Consider the following 26,411-nt stretch of genomic DNA (forward strand, 5'->3'; position numbering starts at 1 on the left):
CCTCGTTTTTGGCAGCAGGGAGCCGAGAGGGCAGACGTGGAAGGCAGCCCTGAGAGGGGAACTGGCCCTGTACAGACTCCAGCATCCCCAGAGCAGAGCTGGGCAGGGCAGGGGAGCCCCAGCCTCCCCCTCCCACGGGGCCACAGCAGACACCCTGGGGCAACAGCGGCTCAGAGTGCTCGGCTACGACTGCCAGATGCTGCCTGTCTGTGCCTTAACTGCATTCAGCACACTCCGAGAAAAAAAATCTGTATCAAATTAAGAAAATGAGTAATGTTAATGGGAGCTGCACGCAAGCGCTGCTAGGACAAAGGCTCCCCTTGTTAGCTCGGCTGCCAAACGCACAGGCCACCACTACAGAGCCATCAAGGTACCACCAGGATGTGACACAGATGCAGTGTGACACATCTGCATGCTTTGGACAGGTCTGTGGTGGTGGGAGCAATCTGCTGTGAGTGACCCTGACCCTCGCAGGGGCTGTGAGCACGGCTGGCTGGGTGTTTCCAGCAGAAAATGCTGATTCATCAGAACCCAAACTTTTTGTGAGAACAGAGGGCCTCTGACGAAATCTCTCTTTCTCTCTCTGGGAGGGAGAGGCTTGAGAAGCAGAGCAGGGAGGCAGGCACGTCTCCTGAAGAGGCACCAGCACCCTGCCCTGACTCAGGCACTCACAGAAGATGCAGATTTGTATCTGCAGCCCCAGCCAGGCAAACGAGGGGTGGCAGCTCTGCCTCCACATCCCCAAGAGGTGGCCTGACCATCCATCCCCAGAAATCCTGCTCCTTCCTGGAAAAACATCAGAAACTTCAACAAAGCCACCTTTAAGCCAGCTTGCACATCAAGAGACAGAACAGAGGGCTGAGATATGCTTTTTGAGAGCTCAAACTTCAGATTGACATCAAGACTAGGCTGCCAGCAGGGAAAGCATGAATTCTGCAGGAAGACCAGTGTTCCTTAGACTGGGTATGTGGGAAAAGCAGCCTGACCTCCAGCTGAACTGCTGAGGTTTTGCTGGATGACTCTTACATGAAACGGTTACACATAAGTTATCACATTCTAGATGACCACTGATGATGGCCCACTCAGAGAACACAATTTCCTTTTAAAACAGTAATTCTCCTTCCTCTTTCCCTGCTCCGATATTAAATTATTTCTTAAAATAATTACAAAACCAGAATACTCATTTCAATTAAACCTATGTTACTAACCCCTGAACCCACAAAGGGTTGGACAACTAGACTCCAGGAGCATATCTGAAAAATACTGAATTTCCAACCAAATTTGAAGCACCTCACAAGACAACAGATTGCAAATTTAAAATTAGATTCTAGTGGGAGGCCCTGGTGACAAATCTGTATTTTTCTCCTGGAGCGTAGCTCGAAGGCTGTGAGAACCAGAACAATGATCAAATCCACAGCGGGCAGTGAGCCTACAGAAATAAACTTCTGCTAAAATCTGCCAGCCAACAACAAAGATTTCCACTGAACTCACCAGAACCACATAGAAAAATGTACAAGACTAATAACCAAGTGTGAACACACACATTTTCTTGTAATTAAAATGTGCTTTTTTCAAAAGGCCAACAGAGAGGCTGAAATTCCACAGAAAGCCTTGGAGTTTCTCAGAAACTCCAGCGGCATATTTCATTGTTTTCACATCAGAACCCCTTAACCAGACACTCCTTTTTTGTGAGCCGCTCTCACACGTGCTAAAGCACAGGATGGACTCCAGAAAGACTCCTGTATTTCACTGTTTTCACATCAGAACCTCTTAACCAGACACTTCTTTTTTGTGAGCTGCTCTCAGAAATGTCAAAGCATGGCATGGACTCCAGAAAAACCCCCATATTTCATTGTTTTCACATCAGAACCTCTTAACCAGACACTTCTTTTTTGTAAGCTGCTCTCACACATGCTAAAGCACAGGATGGACTCCAGAAAGACTTTCACATTTCACTGTTTTCACATCAGAACCCCTTAACCAGCCACTTCTTTTTTGTGAGCTGCTCTCACATGTGTTAAAGCACGGGATGGACTCCAGAAAAACCCCCATATTTCATTGTTTTCACATCACAACCTCTTCACCAGCCACTTCTTTTTTGTGAGCCGCTCTCACACGTGCTAAAGCACGGGATGGACTCCAGAAAGACCCTTGTATTTCACTGTTTTCACATCAGAACCCCTTAACCAACCACTCCTTTTTGTGAGCTGCTCTCACACGTGCTAAAGCACGGGATGGACTCCAGAAAGACCCTTGTATTTCACTGTTTTCACATTAGAACCCCTTAACCAACCACTCCTTTTTGTGAGCCACTCTCACGTGTGTTACAGCACAGGATGGACTCCAGAAAGACCCAGCTCAAGTAAGAGGAGGAGGGAGGGAGGGAGGGAGGGATGGCACCCTCGGAAAGCCCAGCCCAGCAGCCAGCCATGCAGCTCATCCCTCACCCTCCCAGCAGCCCAGAGCCCAGCGGAGCCCTGCAGAAACACGAGGGAGGCACCTGTACCTTCCGAGGCAGTCCCGGTATCCAGCGCAACCTTCCCCCAGAGAGCTGTGGCATTGAGAGGTACAGAATTGCAAGTGACCCCAAAGGGAGCAGTTACTGGGGCTGCAGAAGCTGTCAGCACCTGCCACTCAGGGACTCCATCGCTCCCGCCTCAGAGTCTATGCCTACATGCCAAAAACCTGGGGAGAAAGGGGAGAGAAACAAATCAGACAGAGCAGGGTTAGCAGGGAGGGCTGGACAGAGCACCTTCTGCAGGGGGCTGTCATCAGCACTTACCTAAGGAGCACCGGGCAAAATTCAGATGGTGCGAGCTGATGGTGGCACAATAAATGGAAAACCCAGTCAAGCGCCACCAGCCACGGGATGTGGAGAGCTCCTCTTCCCAACCAAAACCCCCCAGACTTTCACCTTGCCTTGCTGAGGCCGGTCTGTCTGAGCTCAGGGCCAAAACCACACCCGCACGTGAGGATGAGCACCAAGAGAGGCACCTTTCAGCAGAGCAGGCTGAATTCTGGCAGCAAGGGGAGCCCAGCCACCCAGGAGGGTTCACAGGAGGTTTCCCTGCAGGCTGTCCCACTCATGGAAAGGGAGGTTTGCCAGGCAGGGATTTCACTGCCATTTGGAGCAGAGCATTTACATCTGGCTTTGTGAGCAAGGCTTCTCAGGTTAATTGTGCTCACAAAAGGGCAGATACAAGAGATCAGTCTGTGCTCACCTAGACCTGAGACAATCCTTAGGACAGTCCTTCAGTCAGCCACTGAGCTCATGTGGGCAGCAAATCCCAGCCCTTTCCAGGCCTGGTACCGCTGGTGAGCATCCTTGCAAGGAGCCCAGCTCCAGTGCAGGCCTGGCAGAGGCTGAGTGCTTTCCCAACCCAGCTCTCACCCAACCCAACCTTCTCCCAGCCAGGCACCAGCACTAAAACATCACCTAAACACTGCACACAAACTTGGGAGAGTTACAAACTTCTCCACAGGTCCCAAGGAGCAAAAACCTGGGGAGGGATTACTGCTGCCCTTCATGTTCTTGGAGCTGCTTGGTGGGGAAAGTGTGATCCTCACTCTTGGCTGGATTTTCAAAGGAGATGAGAGTCACTGGCTCTTTTTAAAATTAAAAATGTTCTTGTTTTCCTTCTCTTCCTTCATGTTCCCTTCTTTGCTCCCTACCTCCCCCTCTTCCCCCAAGCTGTTGGTAGAGATCTGAAAAGCAGTTCATGAATTGCTCAGGAGCTGGCAGAAATTAATAAAATGAAGCTCATTTATATTGAAATGGACTCATTATCATGCCAGCTGCCAATGATTTCCAAGAGGGGAATCTTGCTGACAAAAAAGGTCCTAGAGGCAGGAGGCTCCCCACCTGCACCCACCACACAGGGAGCAGCCCTGCCACGAGCACTCCTCACCTCCAGGAAAGGCAATTGGGACCATCTCTGCTCAGATCTGCCTGCTGCTACTGCCCCAAAAAACCTGCCCAAAAGAGGAGCAAAGCAAACACAGCCCAGCATTCTGTCAGATCTTCCAGCCTGACGTGGCTTTGGAAGAGTTTGTAACTAAAATGTGCTCCAAAGTGACATCCTTTGCCATGAACAGGTGAGTTCTGGGCACCAAGCTCCTCCAGAAAACAAGGATTTATCATTATCCATCAACTCTTTCCTGAAAAGTTTTGCTCCATTTAACTTTTCCACCTCAGACAGTCTGTCCTAAATTAAAGCAATTCGTACTTTTCAAGAAGAACATTTGTTTCTCATACTTTGTCTGACATTAACATGCACTGGAACAGTCCTCAGTGTCCTGGCTCATTCCAACAGCCCAGGCTCTGCCACAGCAGAATTTCTCGAGTTCCCCAGCAAAGCCTCCCTTCCAGCAAGGTCCTGGAAGGTCCAACAGGGCAAAATGCGATTTCCCAGGAGGAAGGGCTGAGGGAAACATGAGCACAGCCCCATCACTTCCTTTCCAGCACAGAGCCCTTTCTGCACACATGTGCTCCATGGATGCTAGCCAAGGGAAAAGCTGACCAGTGACCCACCAGCTTGTTCTCAGGGGAGACGGACATTGTAAACATCAACACGTGGAACAACTGACCTGATTTAAAAAAAAAAATCAAATAAAGCTTTTTCAACTTCCACACTGGAGACAGAACATCCCTGTCAGCACTGAGTGCTGCTGATGCTCAGACACGTCCCTGGTGTGTGTGAGCCAGCCCTGCACACGTCAGAGCAGCTCCCGCGCTCTGGAGGCTGCAGGCAGCACAGCTGTATTTACTGCACAGCCACAAAACAGCTCCAAAACCAGGCCGAGGGCTTCCCACAGGGCTGCCAAGCCTGGCTGGGAGCACAGGAAACCTCCATGCATGGACTGAACACAGCGAGGGGAGCAGAACAGAGTAAAGGAGCACCTTGTTGTTCCTCACATCTGCTGCCTGGGATTCCAGGTACAGCACAGAGCTCTGGCTGCCAGGGGCTGCAGCAGTCTGCAGTGCCAAGAGTCTGGAGAAAAATCCAGCACACCTGCTTTCTGTGTGCTTGACAGCATGGACAGGATGAAAAACATGGAAACCGTAGCTTTCTAAGAGCCTCTTTTCCAAAGCACAGCCCTTCCTTTCCAGAATGAAACAAAATCACTATGCAAATACATCCCCTTGTCCAGTGAACAGGAAAAGTTGGCGAGAAGGACGACAGCTCTCTTTCAGTTCTATTTTTACTTTTTCATTTTATGAGGCATTGCTTTTGTCAGACTTCAAATGCAATCAGTTGGCTGCTTAAGTAAATCTTCATGCAGTTTGGAGAAACCCTTGGTAACTCCACCATCAAGCAGGATGTGCGTACAGAGACAGGAGCAGTAAGCACTCCCTAGAGAAACCATTCAATGTCCATCAGCAGCTCTGGGCTGAGTTCCCCACACCCATGATCCCAGTTTCACACCACTGTAACTCCAGCGCTCAATCCCATCTCCTGAAATGGACAATCAGGCCCTTGCTTTGTGACTGGAGGCCACATTTTGTTGGTTAATAGTCAGTCAGTTAATATGAATTGCTGCTGAGACCAGCCCAGCCAATGCCCTGCCCTGAGACCACGGTAAAGGCTCTCCTGTGCTCCAGGGCTCTGCCTCTGCCCATCCCACGTCCCTGGGCTGCCCTCTGCAAAGCAAAACCCACAGGAGAGGGAACATAAAATATCCTCAGCTGGAAGGGACCCACAGGGATCAGAGTCCAGCTCCTGGCCCTGCACAGACACCCTGACAAGCCTCCAAACCCCCCACCATCCTCGTGTCCCTCCTTTGGATGCTCTTCAGTAACTTTAGATCCTTCTCAAAATGTGGTGCCCAAAGCTGCCCCCATGCCCTGAGGTGAGGCTGCACCAGTGCTGGACCCATGGATGGATGGATGGATAAGAGACTTGTCTATGCCCAGATCTTGGTTCACAAATGCAATTCCAAAATGCTCCAAGCTTCCCCACTCTCCATCTAGACACTGAGCCCCGAGACCAACTTCAGAGCATTGCAGAAGCTGGTTGACTTTTAAAGCAGCAAAAATAAATGACAAACGTGCTCCTCTCTGTGTTTTCTTTCTGTGACATTTAAAATGCCATAGAAGCTTTTCGTTTGTGAGAAAAATTAATTTCAAACCGAGCGCTGCCCGTGAGAAAAATGAATTTGAAGCCAAGCACAGCTTATAGTACCTGTTGAGGAGAGTGGCTGCTCCTGAAGCTGGAGTGTGAGGGCAGTGACCATGCAGGCAGGTCAGGGATCCATCCATCCATCCATCCATCCATCCGTCCATCCCCAGGAGTGGGCTGGAGGAGCTCCAGCTGCACAACCCCTCTCAAGTGTCTCGCTAGCACTCACCCTCCGCGTCTGTCACGGCTGCCAGAACAATGCTGGTGATGCTCCAGATGAAGAGGAGGGCAAGGAAAAATAAACCCACACTCCCTTTGAGCTGAGCTCCTGAAGGGGAAGGTGTGGGCAGCCCTGCTCCTACAGCTGCAGCACCACCCCTACGACAATTCCCAAGGGAGGGAAGAGAAGGCAAGAGGAGGAGGGAGGAAGGTTTGTGTTTGTGAGACCTTAAACCTCCACAGAGGCAACAGCCAGTCATCCCCAAATCCAGCTAAAGGAACAGAACCAGGAGCACAGCACTGACAAAGCACCGTGGCAATAAATTAATGAAAGAGCAGAGCAGGTAGCCCAAGGGAAAGCCCCCTCTCCAGGGTTTCTCTATTTATAGAGGGGATGTGAATAATTGACACCGCTGTGGGTTTGTTTTTCAATCATTTTTACAACTATCTGAGCATGTTTTAACTCTTTCTCCTTCCCTTCCCTTTTATTTTTAATGGTGGGAAAATCCCCCTTTGTAGCCTGGGGGGAATCTGCAAGGTTTTACACGTTTCCAGCAAAGGGCAGAGCAGGGGAAGGATTCTAATTTCAGATCATCAGACATAAGCAAATCTATGGGAAGCCACGAGGGCAACTCCCCGGAGCCTGTGGGGCAGCCTAAGCCCAGCCAGGAGGGAGCTGCCGGGAAGGAGGAGCCCCCTTGGCCTCCATGGAGCCTCTGAGGACTGTGTGCACGTCTAAATGAGACTCGAAAAACGAAAAGAATTCCCAAAATGCAGCTGAAATAAAAAATAAGGTGTGGCTTGTTTATTTACCTTTAGGTTCTGTGTTATTGTTATTGCACTTAGCTTAAAAAGGGCTTTCTGCTTGTGCCAAATGAGCCCAGAACTGCTGATACACAGCAAGGGTGGGACGTGCCAAATGCACTCAAAGGATTGAGAAGGAACAAGAAAATGTTCAGAGCTCCAAATGGATCTGGGGGAGCTCTCCCTGTACAGCCAAGGAGTGGGACCTTGCACAGAAGAACCAGCCAGCACCACAGGCTCCAGCAATAAAACCTGAAACCCTTGGCTTGAGTGGCCAACCAGACAGGATGTGAAGGATTAAAATGGTGCGGAAAAAAATTCAGGGCAATAATTGTGGTAGGGGGAATTGCAGAGGAAGTGCTTGCTGTATCTCCTCACTGAAGCGCTGAGTTAAGTAATCTGATTTTCAAGCAATGCCAAAGACCTCACACAGATCATTAAGATGGTGCCTGAGATATGAAGTATCTAATTTTAGATACCCTGACTTAAGTACTAGGGAGGGATTCCAGAGGAAAAACCGGTGTGAAACACAACTCGGGCAGATCAGCAGAGCTCTCCCTTTGTGCTGGTGTGAAACACAGGCAGATCAGAAGAGCTTTTCTCCCTTTCTGCTCTCTCTCTCTGAGAAGGGTGAGGAACCTCACTGAGCACCAGAGCTGTGTAAGCTTCCTCAATCACTGCTTCAGAGTCAGGAGAAAGGACAGCAGAATAACTTCCATAATGAAGAAAAGGACTGGAGCAAAGGATGTCCTTAGCAGATGACAGCATGCCTTGCACAAGTTTTGGCACCAGGATCTGTCTGTCTGCGAGCTCCTGGTGAAATCACCGCTGCTCAGGACTCATCCTGCACTAAAACTGCACTGGGGTGGGGAGGCCAGCACTGCAGGGAGGGCTGGATTCCTGCTGCCAGGCTCCCCAGGGCTCCCTTCCCTCTGGGAACAGTGTCCAGAACAGCCACATCCCACTGGGAAAGGGTATGGGGTGACCAAGGAGGAAAGCAGTGTCCAGAACCAGCAGAAAGCATGCATTGAACATCCTAAACTTGCCCAAACCAGTTATTATTGCCTGGCATGGCAGTGCAGCATGGACAGGGCTCTCTGGTGGGGCAGGGACAAGGGAAGATGCTGACACAGTGCCCAGGTGGCTGCTGAGCTCATCTCCTGATATCAGCCCCAGCAGGGATGCAAAGCTGGGCTGCTCAGGACCAGCCTGGCACTGCCAAGGGTGAAGGAGACACTCGGGTTTTACCTGGCAGAACCTGATGGCACCAGCTGATCTGGGCTGACTGGTTCCAGTCACAGCTCTCCCACCCCAAGGGAGGCACACACACCTCCAAGGCCACATGGCTGGGTGGTGCTTCTTTAATAAAGAGGGGACAGAACCCATAAGGGATGGAAATCCCAGAATAAGACACCCTCAGGGCTCAGGTGAGCCCCCACCCTGGGAAGGATGGGAAAGGGATGGATCAGCAAATGCTCTGCAGAGGAAAAGCAAAAGTACCGAAAGCCAGGCTAAGGCAGCTCGGGGGGGAAAGCTGATCCCCATCAGCTCTGAGTGTGGCCTCCAACTCAAATTAAGGCTTTGCCTCCTTTTCCAGGGAGGGCATGGTGGGAGAGACATGTGAATCACCACATCTGAGGTTATCAGGAGCAAAATCCAGAGCCTGAAACGTGCCAGTCAGCTTTCAATCTGCATCCCAAACCCATGAGAGAAGCAACCACAGGGCTGTGGGAAGGAATTTTTACATTAAAACCTGTGGATCAGGATCCTGCCTGGGAGTGCAGAACAAGTGATCCCAGCAGTGATGCATCCATCTGTCTGTCCATGGGCTGCAAGGCTGGGGAGCACAGCTGGGAGATGGAACAGGGAATGACACAGGAAAAATGGGAATTAATTTCTGCCTGCTGCTCCTGATCACTCCCTGCAGGAAGATGACCCATTTTCCAGAGGGGAAAGGCAGAAGACACCTTTCCAGGAAACTGCTAGCGCAGCTGAGGATGACAAAAAGTGGCACAGGAATTATGATCTGCATAAGAAACTTTGCACAGAGGTTGTGCTGAGGAGAGAATTACCTCATCAAGCCTTTTCATGTTTTCAGTGCAGACACATAAAAATGAAATGTGCTGGTGGCTTGTGCTGAGGACACAAGGCTGGGAAGAGTCAGAGCACAGCACAGACCTCGTGTCTCACATTGATCCCAGAGGACCATGAGCTCCCTGGGTGTGAGAGAAATGCCAGGAAAAGCAAATGTAAATCAAAGGGTGCACCAGGCAGGACTTGCCAGGCAGAAACAGCAGTGCCTGATGCTGCACAAGACACTGACCTCATCTGGAACGTACAATCCTCATCATGGCCAAGGTTAACACAGAGCAGACACCTTCAGCACGAGTGAAGCTTCACTCAGGAGTTCAGAACAAAGCTGGTGTCCAATGGAACACAGGCAGAGAGGAGCTGAGCAGCCCCACTGCATCCAGCTGGGGCGCAGGGGCTGAACCCTGCCCTGGAGCCCTCCCGGCCTCAGTGGGACCCAGGGAGCACAGCTGCACTCAGGGACGCAGCTCATCCTTCCCAAACTCACGCTGCTCCTGAGCAGCCGGAAAAACCAACACCAAATCCTGCACAGTTGGTGCAGGCCCTGCTCCGGCTCTGCCATCTGTGGTCAATAAGGGCACAATGTTGTCGCTGGCACGGGGAGCTGCCTGTGAGGGGTGCCAGGTGAGCAGCTGCAGGGCTGGTACCTGTGAGCTCCTGGCATCCTGCACAGCTCCAGCCTAATTCTGCCTGAAAATGACCCAAAAACAGTGCCAGAGAAGGAGCAGGCAGAGATGCTCCAAACCCTAGTGGGAATACTTCAGCACCAGGCTCTCACTCCTTTTCATGCTGCTATAGTCACACAAACAAAACACTGAGCTCAAGTACGAAGAAGTGGGAATTTTTTTTAGGCATTCTAAAATATGTATGAGGAATGCAAACTGCTCATAAAACAACAGCTATGCCTCCTCCAAATGCCAGGCTGGTGAGGTACCAGCCTCACCACCACACAAAACCACAGCAAATCTATCCAGCACTGTAATTAATGAGTGCCCATGGCACTTAGTGAGCTTGGACCCCACACCTCACAGGTCTTCTCCAACCTGGGACTGATATTCTCCATATTCTGATATTCAGCAGCAAGTGCCATTCCATCATTTCAGTGCTTCACTTTTCCAAAACAGCCCTGCAAGAAAAGATCCAGTTTCCTCTCTACATTTAAAGAGCAGGAGATGATTTTAGTGGCTGCCAAAGCCACTGGTGCTTTCTGCAGCAGCACTCCCAGCCAAATGAAAGCAAACCCTGCAGCAGATGCGCACTCATTCTATCCGTGCACACACTGACCACAGGCACCCTGCCCGTGCTGCAAGGGGATTACTGACCCACCTGAGCTCCTGAATTCACCTGAGTGGCCTCTGTCCCCCCCCAGAGCCACCTCCAGCCTGCAGGGACATCCAGCCTCTCCCAGTAACCTCCCAGCACTGTTTCTGTCTGCATGCACACAGCCCCCACTGTGCTACTGCTTAAAGCAGCTCTTACTCCAAAGGGTGTTAAAAATAACCAGGGACCAGGGATTTCCTCCTGAAAGACACTTTTCCACCAGGAGAGGTGACTGTCCCTTGCACCAGCAGCCACAGCCACGTCTCACACTGATCCTGCAGACCCAGGGCAGAGCAGTGACTATTTCTGCAGTGAGTGATGCACCTCAGACACACAGTGACTGCTGCCATTTCCAAGGGAAGCCCTTTAAAGAGAGAGAAGCAAAGGACACATTTACAACAGAGCTAAACAAGCACTTCATGGTTCTGCACCAGCCCTTGTATCACTTTTTGGGAGGCAGTAACCTCTGTGCCAGTCCTTCAACTTTTCGGCTCTCTACTACAGAGCCTGCCCTACATGTGCTCTGGGGACCTCTGATGTTCTACCATCAAAGACAGTCTTGGTCTGAAAAGATCTCCTTATCACACAGCATTGATGGGCTGTACATCCCTTCAAGCCACCCATGAGCAATATCAAGATATTTCAAATGCAATTCCTTCCTTACTTGTTTTCTTTGGTTTTTTCCACCACTTTTCAGAGCTGACATAACAACATGAAAAGAGGGGGAAGAGGTAAAAAACCTCATATTTTGTACTTTATTATTCACAGTTTTTAATCAACTCTTGCAAAACCTTTCTCAATATGTAATTCCCTGCACATTAAGGGAGCAAGGACAGCTCTGTGCAGTGCAGCACTCAAAGCACAGCCTCACACTGGGGCCAGATCCACAGCACAAATACTGGCCAGGGACAGGACCTCTGACTGAGCCTGCAGAGGCCACTGCAGTACGGTCACAGCAGCAAAATGCTGATGTGCTCACAGTGACACATCTCTCCTCGAGTCCCAAAGCACACCAAGCTCAGGGTGAGCTCCCCAGCAGCAGCACGGCTCCAATGGCGTGACACGGCAACACAAACGCTCCCAGAGGAGTTCTGATGGCTGCCCATGTGTGGGGCTGCAGCAGGGACGGGCAGAGGGCAAGCAGAGCTGTCTCCCTGGCTGCACAGTGCTGACTGCAGCCTTTTCTTGCCCGGGGAGCTGCCCAGCCCCGGCGCACACAAGCTGGGGCACGGCGAGGTGCCGCCCGCGCACAGCGGCTCCCTGACACCCTGCCTGCCAGCCAGAGAGCAGCCACGCTGCTCAGGGGCTCACAGGGGCAAAACCCCCTCCCTGGGCCCTGCACCAGGCCCCCAAAGCAGCCATGAGGTTTGGAGAGGGAGCAAAAGGCTCCCGATGTCGCAGAGGGAAATCTCGCCCTGCCGCGCGCACCGAACGCTCGCGGCGAGAAGGAAAAGGCCAAAGGCAGCAAAGAACAGAGGGGGAGAGCCCAGAGAAACAAGATGTTATTTCTGTTTTCCACAGACCATTTCCTCTGTTTTCCTAAAAATTTCCTCATTTTTAGGACCTTTTCCTTGACTCACAGCCCCTCAGTAGCTGCACTGGCCCCTCTCAGGGGCTGTCCCTGGCTGCAGGGAAGGCTCTTTCTCCTCTTCCTCCTCCTTCCCTTCTCCCTGCTGTGCCCCAGCAGACCCCGTCATGAGGAGGAGGAGAAGGAGGAGGAAGCACAGGCAGTTCTCTGCCATCTCCCAGGCCACAATCCCCATCTCATTTTCCCATTCAAACAAAAAAGTGCCCCTCAAAAGAAAGTCACAATAAGCTCTGAGAACATCCTTGTTAACAACCTATGTGTATTTTTTTACATACCTGAAATTTTCCCAGCAAAGCACCCCAAAAGCAGCCAGATACTCTCCTCCCTCTGCAAAAAGTGTTCCTGGCTCTGAACTGCAGGGAGCCAAAGGCAGGCAGCACAAATCCATCCCTCCTGGTGCCATCTGCAAGGCTGCAATTAGCCACCAGCATTTCTGTAACCCTACAGAGTGCTGCAAACAGAAAATCCATTAACTGGGACGTTTTTGTGGGATTTCTGTCAGTTACATTGTTCCAGAGGCTTATATTTATAAAAGTTACAAGAACCTGACGGGCTTCCTTTGTGCAGAGTTTCACAAAGATCCACCAACTTTCAGGGCTCAATTCCACTGCAATTATTAGATTAGTAATTATGTAAACAGGCAGTAAACCCCTCTTTAAGACAATAAAAACATTTACAGAGTGACTTAATGCTCAGAAGCAGAGGGAAGCTCCTCCAAGCAGCACCCGAAATCCCAGGGCACCAATTAATATCGGGATATTGTTCAGCCTGACCATTCACCAGCACAACGGGGCACGAGGGAGGGGTAATTCAAACCAGCCGTGCAATGGCTCTGAAATGAGACAAATAAACTGCTACAGGCACGGCTGCAAATGTGCTTTGAGGCCTATTTGCATCATCCCCATCCCCCTTGAGCTTTGTTTTACCTGAGGAGCCAGGATGGGCAGAGGAGAGGGGACAAAGGGGGGCACAGAGCTCATTGCCTGGATGGATGGTGGGATGGGAAAGGGGACAGCAGGAGCACCACGGTGAGGAGAGCACAGGGATGAGGGTGTCACAGGGAAGAGAAGAGCCCCCTGAGCACCTCCCCATGTCCCACCAGCCCCAGGGGACAGGGCTGTGAGCACAAGGAGCCAGGCACTGAGCTCTGGCACGTCCTCCCTCCGCCCAGCTGTGGGAAAGGAGAGCAGCGCTCCATTATCGCTCCCCACACAGGCTCCAACATGCCTCAGCTCATTCTCTGCCTCTTAAAAAAACCCAAACAAGCCATGAAAAGGAATGTATAATCACCTGGCAGGGCACCTCTCTGCTCCAGCTTGCAGGCTCTGCCCCACCACGCTCTTTTCCCAGCCCAAAGTGACTTGTGAAAGGTTTTACACAATGGGCACCTCCAACTTTACAGGTGAGACAACATGTCAGGATGGGGACTCCTGACGTGGAGGAACCATGCCCTGATGGGATCTGAACATGGAAGTGAAATCAGGAAGAACAAGCGTTTGTTTGTGCAGGAAATGCAGCAAACACTGGTAAAATCTGAGCCCATGAGGCAGCCAAGATCTGCAGCATGGGAATCACAGAACCATGGAATGGTTTGGGCTGGAAGGGACTTAAAGCCCATCCAGTGCCACCCTCTCAGAGGGACAGGGACACCTCCCATTGTCCCAGGCTGCTCCAAGCCCGTCCAGCCTGGCCTTGGGCACTGCCAGGGATCCATGGCAGCCCCAGGGAGGGCAGAGAGATTACAACAAACACACAAAAAGGCTGGAGAGCCCTGGGACGGCTCAGTGTGAGACGCGCCTCTGCTCCCAGGGCTCAGCAGGGTTAACAACCTGCTCCTCTCACAGCCCCACATGTACATACACAATTCTGGGGCACAGGGCCCCCGCTCTGAGCTCATGCTCCACAGCTCCATTTTAGTTTTCCTCCTCAAGGCCTGACTTCCAAGTGCCTTGTGAAAAGGAAACAAGCCCTGGACGTGTTTGAACAAGCGGGCAACACCTGCTCCCAGCTTTTGGCTCTACTGCATTGTCTGGGGTTTGAGGGTTGCTCTTTAAAGCCCAACCTAACTGGCTTAGGGAAAAAAAAAAAAAAAAAGCCCATAACCAGTTTCAGGACTAAGAGAGAGACTTCATTCATTCCAATCCTTTGTTTTCAGGGAACTTACCCTGACATTTCTCTGCCAGCACACGAGGAAAACTGCAGAAAATGCAAACACAGGCAGGATGGTGCTTCAAAGGGAGAAGGTGCAGCCCTGCCCTGGCTCCAGCTCTGCTGGGATATTCCTGTACCAGGGAGCCCGTTCTACTGGAACCCTGAGCAAGCAGGCCAGAGCAGGGCAGCGTCCCGCCTGCCAAGGGCCATTTGTTTGTGCAAGACTTGCAGAATCCATCTCCTGCTCTGCCCAGAAACACTCTGTGCACTCAGAGGTGTGACCATGGGAGGGCTGGGCACAGCTGAGCGCTGCTCGAGTGGGAAAGGGGCTCCCAGCAGAGCCCAGGGGTGGCTCCATCCCAGCAGACTGCAGTTCTGCACTGCAGCTCTTTTCCCAGAGAAATTCCAGGTGGAAATCCATGGACACACAGCTTCAGCCCCCAGTCCAGCCTGCCAGCCTGCACTGAACCAGGAGCTGGGAATCCCACAGGAACACTGCTTGGAGGCTTTCTCTGCTCAAACTCCATCCACCCACGCGAAGCAGAGCGGAATTGTTTATCTGTCGGGGGAGATTTTGCCCAATTAATGCATTAAGGAGTTTGGGGGAATATTCTGGAGCATGCCACATGCTGTGAGCAGATAAATAACATGTCCCACTGTAGATGTTTCCTAACTTAGCCTGTATTTAAGGCAAGTAATAAATAACAGCACTGAACACGGTTCTTAACACCAACATAAGATTCAAAAACCCAAATGCTGTCTAATTTTGTTGATTCCCTCGCTGTGCCAGTTGCAACAGGGTGATAAATTCCCACAGAAAGGATACCATTCATGCCTCTGCTGGGGCAATTTTGAGGGATGTACTCAGCAAAAGATGATGCACAACAGGTTATGTGCACCACAATGGGTTGGAATTGCACACAGAAAACAATTAATCAAAATAATTCCCATTTACTATCATGACAGCCAACTATAAATTTTAATTCAGCTGAAGGGAAACCAAATATTGACATCCTGGACTAGACTGACCATAAGTTTGACTGATGTCACACAAATCCTGATGCTCAAACAACAACAATTAATAAGCTGTTAGCACCACCACCTTTAAATATTTTTTTAAATAAATCCACCAATTTTTAAATAAATCTACCAATATTTTCCAATCTACTTTAAATAAATGTACCAATATTTTCCCAATGCATTCAGGTGAAGAAATACATCAACCCAAGAGCCATCCAGCTTTTTCCAAAATGACAGTGCCTTTCATGAAGGAAACCATGAGCAATGCTACCTGCCAAGTCAGTAAACAAAATTAGAACTAGAAGAGTCATAAATTCCATTTTTAATCAGGGAAAATGCCAGAAATAATTAAAAACTAATACTCTTTATGGAAGCCCAGCTGAAATATTTGCTGATTTAAAATTAAAATGGTCTTGCGTTGGACTAACAAAGGGTTATATTTAGAATATTTTCAACGTTCTCTTACTAACAGCAGCACAGCAAAGTGCATCCACGCCCCGGGAGCCCCAGAACAGGGCTATCTGCACAGGGCTGTGGCAAGCTGAGACACGAATGGTCCTTCAGCCCAAACTCCCAATTTTCAGCTCAGTTTCTGCAGGAATCCCCAATAACCCAGCCCAGGCTCTCGGGGATCAAGCTGCTCACATCCACATCCCCCTAATCCTCTGAGCACCATTTCAGAGCCACAATGGGAATGAAATAACAGCTCTGGAGTGCAGCTAGGGGGATAATCACAGCCAGGCAGCCCCAGCCCTCCCACCCCATCCCCAACAGTGCCATTTCAGAGCCTGTGCTGCTGATAAACCCAGCCCAACACAAAGCTGGGCCTGGGGAGGCCCATCTGGGGCCACTGCTGCCATGGAATACCTGCAGTGCTCACAGGGGATGGGTCCATCCCCCTGTGTTTCCCTACACAAAGTGATTTTCACCTATTGAACATCCCCAGAGAACTCTCAGCCCAGATACGGGGGATGCTCATCACACAAGGACAGGGCTATTTCATGCTGAGGGCTCCTTTTCCCACCAAGTTTTTAAATTGTGGAGGATTTCATTAAATTGCAAGGCAAGGATTTCAGCACCCCAGCTGCCTGCCAGCTTTAGTGGTTGCTCAGTGGTGAGGCTTAACCAAAGCTGTGTCTGAGCAAAAAGGTGCTAGATTAGGGCTCTGCTCCTCAACCCAATTCCAGGGATTCACAGCAAGAACCTGAAATCTCCCTGAGTCTCAAAGCCCCTTTTACAGCCTGAGAAGCTCCTTTCCTGTACCACTGAAAGAAAGTCAGAATAAATCACAGAATCACAGAATGGTTTGGGACCTTTGAGATCATCCCGGTGAGGTGCCCGTGCAGGGGACAGTGACAAATGTCTCCTCAGACAGCACGGTGCCACTTCATCAGAAAAGGCCTCTAAAAATCGAGTGAAAGGAGTCACAAGCACCTCCAGACTTGTGGGACCCACTCCATGACTCTGGGATAATGCTGCCATAAATTGTAGGTCAGGCATAGTGGAATATGAATCCCTGGCATTCCTCTGCTAGGTTTAAAAAGGGAGGTTGGACCAAGATAATCCTCTTACTGCTCTGTCACTTTTACTAGCAAGAACTCTCAATGTGAAATTTGGTCCAGCTTGAGCAATAAAATAAGATTTTCATTTCCAGGCTCCTGGAAATGAAAGCCTCAGTGAGCTCGAGGAGTTGGAGCACTGGGGGCTTTGGAAAGCCCTTTGAGTGGGAGCTGGGGAGGAGCATGGAGAGGCTTCCCCACCAGTGGATGGAGTCTGTGGGACCTCAGCAGAGCTCTGCTCACGGCGACACGTGCAGGAGCCGTCTGCTGGGAGAGGCAGGAGCTGCCAGGGGGGCGGCAAGTCTGTCCCTGCTGTCCCCAGCTCCATGGGGATGTGACTCACAGCTCGCTGCAGCCCCAGCCAGCCAAGACATTTCCTTGCCATTTAGACAGTGAATCAGGAGCTCTGCGAGGCTTCATCTCCCTGTACTCAAATCCAGACCTTGTTTGTAAGAAGAATTTGAAGAAAAGGTAATTTTGTATACCTGCTGAAAAGGTTTGGTCCTTGATTCCTTCTCAGCAGTGTTACATGCTGCCATGACCTCAAACCACAGATCTATGAGGTTTTATCTTCCTGTATTCAAATCCAGACCTTGTTTGTAACAAGAGTTCGATGAAAGGGTAATTTTATGTACCTGCTGAAAAGGTTCTGGTCCTTGGTTCCTTCTCAGCAGTGTTACATGCTGCCATGACCTCAAACCACAGATCTACAGAATATTCCTGAATTAGAAAGGACCCACGAGGATCAAGTCCAACTCCTGACACCCCACAAGGATCAAGTCCAACTCCTGACACCCCAACAATCCCATCACATTCTTGAGGAACACCTGGATGTGTTTCACTTTTCCCAAAGCAGTTTACAGAAAACTCAGTGGAAGCAACAGGTTGCAGGCAGAGGATTTGTAAAACTGCTGCTGCTGCTCCCTTAAGTGATTCATTTTGGGGTTCAACGAGCGAAAAGTGCATTAAAATTTCAAAGGGTTCCTGTGCAAAAATAGCTCTGCACAGCTGGAGTGGCTTCAAGTGAGATGCACACTGTGATGAGCAGGTTCAAGATTGCTCTGAGAGAGCTGAATAAATATCTGCAATCTTGTGTGAGTGCCAGGTGAGCTGGGCTCCTCCTGAGGCTGCTGAGCTCTGGGAACATGGCCCGGGCAGTTGTTTCAAACACAGGGAGATCAAATCAAACCAAGCCTTGGGATAAGCATGGCACAGCCTGAGCATGTTCTGGGGAGCAGCAGGATGAGCCCCTCGACCTGGAGCATGGACTAGGAGCCCATCCCAGTGCAAGGGAGAATGGGACCACAGGGATGGCAGGTCTAGGTTCCAGAAATGGGGCTGGCTGGATTCACCCTGCACGGGCTGAAACCAGAGCTCCCCATCACATGAGGATATGTGAGCCTGGGTCCAGGGCTCTCACACACAAAGCTGGAGCTGTTTTTCCTGTCATCACAGACCTGGCACTGGCAATTATTTCGTTTCCATCTCTCCAGTGCTGATGGGGGAATCACCGTCCTGCCTCAGGCAGCAGAACAGCCCAGCTCCCATTTCCTATGGAATTTAACAGAATCACAGAATATCCTGGGCTGGAGGGACTCACAGCATCAGCCAGCCCAGCTCCTGGCCCTGCACAGACACCCCAACAATGCCAATCTGACTCAGAGTGGTGTCCAAATGCTCCTGGAGCTCTGTGGGGCTGTGCCCATGCCCTGGGGAGCCTGGGCAGTGCCAGCACCTCTGGGGATGAACCTTTCCCTGAAATCCAGCCTAAACCTGCCCTGGCACAGCTGCAGCTGTTCCCTGGGTGCTGTCCCTGTCCCAGAGGGCAGAGATCAGTGCTGCCCAGCACGGGAGCCCGGTTTTGGCAGGCACTAAGTGGGTCAGCCTCCTGTTCTGCAGCAGAACCAACCAATGCACCCTGATGAGATCCCAGTCCCTGCAGAGATTCAGAGGGACCAGGCCCTCTGTGTGACCTCCAGCCTGCCCAAATCCTGACCCTGCTCTGTGCCCCCTGCTCTGCCTGGACAGGAGTTCCCAAGGAGTTCAGCTGTATGGTACTGCAAACACAAGGTTTCTCCTTTAGCTGTGAACCCCATGAGGCTGCCAGCACACCCTCCCTGCAATGCCTCCATTCCCAAACAATCCAGCCCCTTCTCCCAAGCCCTGCAGGTGGATCTACTCTCAAAGCCAAAAAAGCCCTGGTTTCTCTTTTTCCACCAGCCCAGAAGCACAAACCAAGGCTCTGTGAGTCTCTCATGGCCCCAGACACTCTCTGCCTACTCCCTGCATTGCTTCACCAGGCTTGGAAATACAGAATCAGCTCTTGGAGCACCTCATGGATGTGCAACTCTGCCCTTGTCTTGCCTCAGCCCCTGCTGCACATTTCAGCACAGAGGCACTGCCTGAGCCATCTGGGAATGGACAGCCATGACCAGGGGTTCCCAGGGATATTCCCAATAGCTTCTCACTCTGCAACTGGACATTTATATGAATTCCCCAACTCCAACAGACTTAAAACAAGTGGCTGCATCTTACTCCTCCTAAAAAATCCCTTATTTCTTTTAATTTCCCTTTTAGAAAACTCTCCACAAACTCCAAACTTCGAGGTATGCTCAGGTAAGCATGTCAGGCATAAAGAGCTGTTTGAAGCAGTAAACAGGAGCTGAAATGTCATGGATCCATTCAGGTGCCTCCAGGAATGACAGCTCCAAGGAACACATCACACAGGATGACTCTCCAAATTTTTAAAAACCAGGCTGGTAAATTACAGTGATTTATCACTCCACAACAAAGTACACACACACACACACAAAAGCACTTCCCAGAAAAAGATTACCAAGCAATCATCCAGATGTTACTAAAGCATTAAGATTAATTTGGGGGAAAAAAAAAAATCAGTGAGGAACTGACTCCCACAGGCTTGTTATTGTCATAAATGTTCTCTTGGAAGTTGTGCAGGATAAAAGAGTTCTGGACTGCGCCTCAAGTCTCACTGGCTCTGTGTGTTTGGGGGGGCGAAAGGATGGGGGGAAAAAGGATGGGGGCAGAAAAGGACAGGGGGACCATGCACAACCTCTGTGCTGTCTCTCCCAGGCTGCCCCAGAGCTCCTGAGCTCCTGGAGTGCCCATTCTGGAGATGCCCAAGGGAACAGCTGGAGGTGGCACCCAGTGCTCTGACTGGGCACAAGGTGGGCATTGGGCACAGCTGGGACTGGCTGACCCCAGCCTGAGGGATTCAGTGAGGTGGCTGCACCCAGCTCCTTTCCCGGGGTGCCCCTGCGCAATGGGGAGCCTCTGTCTGCACGGCAGCGTCTGAGGGCCTGGGGCACACTCTGCACACACCTTCCCCACCCAGCCCGGCGCAAACGAGCAGCCAGGCAATTCCCAGGGGGAAGCAGACAGCTCAAGGTGTTTTGTTCTGCCTGCTGGGGGCTCACCCAGCACTGCGACTGGGCACTGGAGGGGATGGAGGGAATCCCGGCATCCCCCAGAAACAAGGGAAGAAGGTATTCATGTAAAACCTACACACTTCCCTTCTTCTGCCCAACTTCTGCTGTTTCAGAGACCCCAAAAGCACTTTGTGGCTTTGGAAAGGTCTGGCAACTTCCCCAGCTGCTGCAGCTCAGCCTTGCTGGTGCCCTACACTGCCCAGCTTCATCTCTGCAGGGGGACAACAGCACCAGGACAACAGCTCCAACACAAATGAAAGGGACACTTCCCTCCACACACAGGAAAAAACACCTCTTGCACAAAGGCTCTGCAATTCCAGAGCTGGTTCTGCACTTACTACCCAGTATCACATCCCCTCAACAAGTGACTCACTCTTCTGCACCTCACAGGAGAAACTGCGCCCACGGCTCCCAAACTGCTTGGATGGGAAATACAAATAGAAAGGCAGAGCGGTTTTCAGAAGAGAATAACTGAAAATAACTGGTTTTGCCCCTTCAGGAATCAACACAGCTGCTCCCAAGGCCGTGGTTGCTCACTGGCACCCCTGTTGCCCTCACACCCACACAAGAGCACGCCCATTGTGACTGCCACATTGCTGAGTGGCCATGGCAGATTTTGGGCAATGCCCTGCCTCCCGGCAGGATGTACGTGTGCAGGGCGATTTGTGGTGAGCCCAGAGCAGCTCCCAGAGCTGCTGCTCGCTCCCTGTAACTCAGGGGCACTCTGGCAGTGCGGGGTGACTCACTTTGCCCCGTACCAGCCTTGCTCAAGTGGCACCACGGCACATTTTCCATGCTCCTCCCAACAACAGGCACACAGCTCTCGCAGAGAATGCCTGGCCACTGGTTAAACCCTGTAACATCAGCAGGAGCCTGGGCTCCTAACTACCCCTAGAACCATGGAATGACACAGTTGTTACAGCTGGAAAAGACCTCTGAGACCACTGAGTGTCACCATGTCGAGGCACTACTGGAAAGTGTCAGATTTGAACCACTGCTGCTTTCTGCCAGCCCAGAGCTCACAGCCGGGAGGATCGAAGGCAAAAAGGAGAGTAGGAACTGCTGTGGGTGCTGGAAGCAGGGGGATCCCTGAGGCAAACCAGGAGCAGAGCCCTGGCTGGGCTCAGCCTGCAGTCCTGCCCGGTGGGCACCCCTTCCCCTGCCCACACCATTGCTCTGCTTGGCTCTGGGAGGGCTTTCTGAGCTGCCTGGGAACAGCACATCCCAGCTCCCGTGGCAAGCCTGCCTGGCAGCCTGAAGAAGCAATTACACTAAAAGCACTGTGCAGCGAATGCAGCACCTGCGTGGCAGCGCGGGCTCCCGGGGCTGTGCCGCTGGGACACAGCACACAGAGAGCAGAAAGCCTCCACACGAGGAGCAGCACCAAGGCACGAGGGGCTGGAGCCCTCACAAACATCCATCCATCCATCCATCCATCCCCCTGCTCAGCCCTGTGCCTGCATCCCACTGGGAACACACACACACACACACGCAGCCAGAGCGGGGCTCTGAACCAGGCAGAGGGATGCTCCTGTCTGCTTCCAGCTCACCTACAGTCTGACATGTCACAAGCAATAAAAACTCCATCCTGCTTCTGGAAACCCCTCTTTTGTGACCTGTGCCTCGTGAGGCACAATAAAAACACCAACATCTACGTGGTGACTTCCCCTTTCGCCCCCTGCCTGTGGCACAGCTGGGCTAATCCCATTCCCACCGCTCCGCATCCTGACCTCCTTAAACAACCCATGCGAGGATGTTAAAACACTCTGATCTATAAATAATGTATTCCCCTCATCCAGCAATGGATTACTGGGCCATAAAACTCCGTGGAATGCTCTGCACAGCCGCCAGTTTAACGAAATAATACCCAGGAAGACACATCAGTACAGACTCACCCTCCTCCTTGATTAATTCCTGCAAAGACTCGATGCCACTGTTACTTTTGCACTGCATTTTTCTTTATAATTAATTATTTATAGCTCGTACTTTATTCCAGCGGCCTTTTTTGCCCCCCATCAGAGCCCCTTTAATTTTTTGAGCTGATAACCCTCAGAGCTGGGAGCAGACAGCACTGGGGAGCCCACCAGAGGCAGAGGGAAGCACTGAGGTGTCTCTGCCTGACGCACACAGTGAGCTCACAGTTCAGAGCCAAGCCATCCTGCTGGGAGCTCCCACTGCTGCCAGCTCATCCTGCTGCCCCAGCTTTGGGCAGAGCATTCCCAGGCATTCCCTGGAGCAGCCCAGTCACTGATCCTGCAGGGATCAGCCGCGTTTCCCTGGGGCTCCTTTCCACACAGCCATTACCTACGAGTCCAGCCACAGTGTGTAACTTCATTGGAGACAAACGAGCCTGCTCCAAACACTGCTGCCTAATAGACTCACAGCCAAATCAATGCTTCTGCTGAACACCAACTCCAGCAGGAGTCCAACCACTCATCTCCCAGAGCAAAAGCATTAAACTCAAGCAAACGCCGAAATGATGCAAATTTGTGGTTTGGCAGATTTATTTTTTTTTCTGTCAGGCATTTTGGAAAAATAAAGTATTTCTTCCTCAAAACCAGTTAGGAACCAGCCAGGCATCCTTTAAAGAGCAGGTTCCCCAGGAAGCACGAGCAGGCCTGCCCCATTTGGGCACCTGATCCCTCAGCCCAGCCCGCCCTGCTGAGCACAGCACTTTTCCACCCCTTTTCCATAATGCACACATCACTTCAAACTCTGCAAGGATGGGGGAGAACAGGCATGGCAGTGACACCCACCAAACCTGCTCGCTCCGTTCCACAGTGCCCATCACATGTGGGAATGTAAATCCCTCCTGCAATATTCAAACACCATCCAAGAACCAGCAGCCAGCTCTGCTACGTGAAACAAAACTCCGAGAGCACACTTCCAGAGTGACTTACATCCCAGGAAAAGGCATGCAGGATCCTTTGCCTGTGCCCCGGAGGATTGCTCACAGCTAATGGCTCGCATGGCTCTGAGTCAGGGCAGGTCCCTGCCTGTGGCCCTGGGGACAGCAGGAGCCATCCCTGACATTGTCACAGAGTGTCCCAGCAGCCCTGGGGACAGCACAGCAGCAGGGCAGGAGACAGCACTGCTGCTGCTGCTGCTGGGTGCTCATCCCCATGCTTAGTCACAGTAATTGCAGAGCCAGGGCTCTGTGCTCACATTTCCTGTCACCGACCCAAGAATTAGGCAATTTAGATCCTGAGATAGCGCCCGGGATATTAAATAACTTGATAAGCCATCAAATAACTTGATAAGCCATCGCTGAAGGAACCGGCAGGAAAATGAGCAGCTGGGCAGGGCCGAGGTTCCCCCTGTCCCCCCAGTCCCAGGTGGGCAGAGTTCCCAAATCTTTGGGAAGCGGGAGCCCCCCAAAAGGGAGAGCACTGCCCTGCACGGACACCCAGCAGGGCTGCAGTCAAGTTGAAACCTTTCACGGGGCTCATTCTCAACAATTAAAGAGCGTGGCAACCTGTAATTACGGAAAATAAAGCCAGACAGCTGGAGAAGGGAACATCTCCCGTCAGTAACACGATCCCACATTTTCTCTCTTAGGGAATTCAGCTATCAACTCCCCGGGCCCCATGCAATCAGCACAAACCCTGGAGAAGCAAACAGCGCCTGAGAGCCCAACTGAACACAACTCACAGAAAGCAGCACACAAAAGAGGGGATCGGGAGGGGAGAGCCCTCCCGGACACACAGCAGCAGCCGGACAGCCCGGTGGTGCCGCATCCCGGTGCCGTTCCCTACACCAGACAGCCAGCCCGGCATCCCGGTGCCACATCCCGGTGCTATTCCCTACACCAGACAGCCAGCCCGGCATCCCGGTGCCATTCCCTACACCAGACAGCCAGCCCGGCATCCCGGTGCCACATCCCGGTGCCATTCCCTACACCAGACAGCCAGCCCGGCATCCCGGTGCCATTCCCTACACCAGACAGCCAGCCCGGCATCCCGGTCCCGTTCCCTACACCAGACAGCCAGCCCGGCATCCTGGTGCCGCATCCCGGTCCCGTTCCATGCCCGGCTCTCACCGCTCATCATCAGCAGCACGAACATCTTCGCCTCCTGCTCGCCGAGCCCCGGCCGCCGCTAGCACACAGGAGGAGGAGGAGGAGGAGGAGGAAGCGCCTGCATCGCATTCCCCTGCCGCTCCGGAGTGGGTGGAACTGGCCAAGTTTCACGCCGAGATGAGATGGGTCAATGGGGTGTGTTTGAAGGTTTGGGGTTTTGCCATCCCTCCCTCCCTTCCGTCCCTCCCTCCCTCTCCCCCTCCCTCCCTCTCCTGATGAATTCCTGCCGTCACAGGCTGCAGACGAGCTGCCACTCAGCCCCGCTGGCTCCTGAAATCTGAATTCCTAGGGACATCCCTCCGGGTGACTGAACTCACCGGCTGTGAGAGGAGCCCAGAGCTCGATCCCCAGGAGCCCGAGAGATTCCGGGTGTACCGGCTCCACAACCCTCGGGATTCTGCTGTGTTCGCAGGCAGGAGACAGAAAATAAACCATTCTGACCCAGCCTGTGCCTTCTGCCGCTGCCCTGCACTCCCCCAGCACCCCGAGGGCTTCCCTGGTCCGTACGGGAGGGGGCTTTGGGAAGGGACTCCTTAAAAACACACCCGCAGCTGCTCTCACAGGTGCAGAAGGGTTTCCAGGATGGGGAATTAGGAATTACATCGATCTGGTTTTACTTAATTCCCTACTTCCACACAACCATCTGTGGATTAAGATTTGAGCAGCAGCAGCAGCATCCTCCAGCCCAGGGCTGGCTAATGGTTGCTATAAATAAGAAATACCGACACAAAACCCATCTGTGTTTATCCCCCAACTTGCCTCTGCACCACCTATGTGGGACAGGAAAAACAGGTATGAAACTGCTCTGAAAAAGAAGCAGACAGCACAGTCAATGTTCTTTACAAGCAGAAATCAAATTAGTTAACAAATTAACATCTACAACTGTACACGATGCTTCAGACATACCGACTATTGAGCAATACCCTTACAGTCTCACCCTCTGCAACCCAGCAGTGACCACGAGCTGGGAAAAGGACAGAACCACGAGGAAAATAATAAAATAAAAAGGCAAAAGGTACGAGCAGGAGCCTGGTCCTGACCCAGGGCTGGAGAGACAGCTGTGGCACCAAAAGGGTTTAACAGCTGGAGTGGGGCTGTGGGGTTCCACAGCCCGGGTGCTGAGCAAGGGATGAATGATTCTATTTTGGGACAGGGACAAGATACCAGAAACACAATTTGACAAGGCACAGCCATGCTCACAGACCCCATGACCAGGAACAGGAGTGAGCAGTGAGTCCGAGCCCACTTCAAACAGCGCCTCGACTCCTCACCTCAGCTGTTTCCCACAGAGCCACCCACGCCCAGCACGAGGTGCCCCGTGACCACAGGCACGGCCCAGAGCAGCACAGGGCTGGAGGAGGGTGGGATGGGATGGGGTCAGACACTGTTTGGCCCAGGGAGCAATCTTCAGCATTATGGTGAATTTAAATCCTGAATGAACAAACCAGCAGCTCCCATGGCAGACAAACAATCGGAGAGCAGCTTTCAGGCTGGGAACCCCGAGCAGAAGAGCAGGTTTGGTGAGCCACCCATGGTGACTCAGAGGGCCACGGGGGCTGTGGTGCCTGCCCTGCTGTGCCTGCCCACGGGGCCGCTGGAACAGGGCACAGCTCCCATACTGCACAGGGATCGCTGACAGTGGAACAGGATCACTCCCATTGGAATGGGATCACGGCTGTGGGAACGGGATCACTCCCACTGGAATGGGATCACGGCCGTCGGAACGGGATCGCTACCATTAGAGGGGATCATTCCCACTGGAATGGGATAGCTGCCATCGGAGCAGGATCACTACCATCAGAATGGGATCGCTCCCATCAGAACAAGATCACTCCCGTCGCAATAGGATCGCTGCCATTGCTGTAGGATCACTCCCATCGAAACAGGATCGCTGCTGTTGCAATAGGATCTCTCCCATCAGAACAGGATCACTGCCATTGGAACAGGATCACTCCCATTGGAGTGGGATCGCTCCTGTCAGAACAGGATCACTGCCATTGGAACAGGATCGTT

At 51.9% G+C, this 26,411-nt stretch overlaps 1 protein-coding gene across 2 annotated transcripts in view; it reads right to left on the reverse strand.

Moving 5' to 3' along the window:
* Positions 1-26,411, reverse strand: part of TIAM1 (TIAM Rac1 associated GEF 1) — a 143,345-nt gene that overhangs the window by 74,134 nt on the left and 42,800 nt on the right. The window contains exons 1-2 of one of the 2 annotated variants that reach the window (XM_059466331.1): positions 24,360-24,509; positions 2,507-2,685 (exon numbers count right to left, since the gene is read on the reverse strand). The gene's annotated coding sequence lies outside the window, so the exon portion shown is untranslated. Of the gene's footprint in view, positions 1-2,506; positions 2,686-24,359; positions 24,510-26,411 lie in introns of those variants that run through there. The other variant, XM_059466330.1, reaches the window with a different exon arrangement.

Source organism: Ammospiza nelsoni, chromosome 2 (genome assembly GCF_027579445.1).
Source record: "Ammospiza nelsoni isolate bAmmNel1 chromosome 2, bAmmNel1.pri, whole genome shotgun sequence".
Classification (NCBI taxonomy): Eukaryota; Metazoa; Chordata; class Aves; order Passeriformes; family Passerellidae; genus Ammospiza; species Ammospiza nelsoni.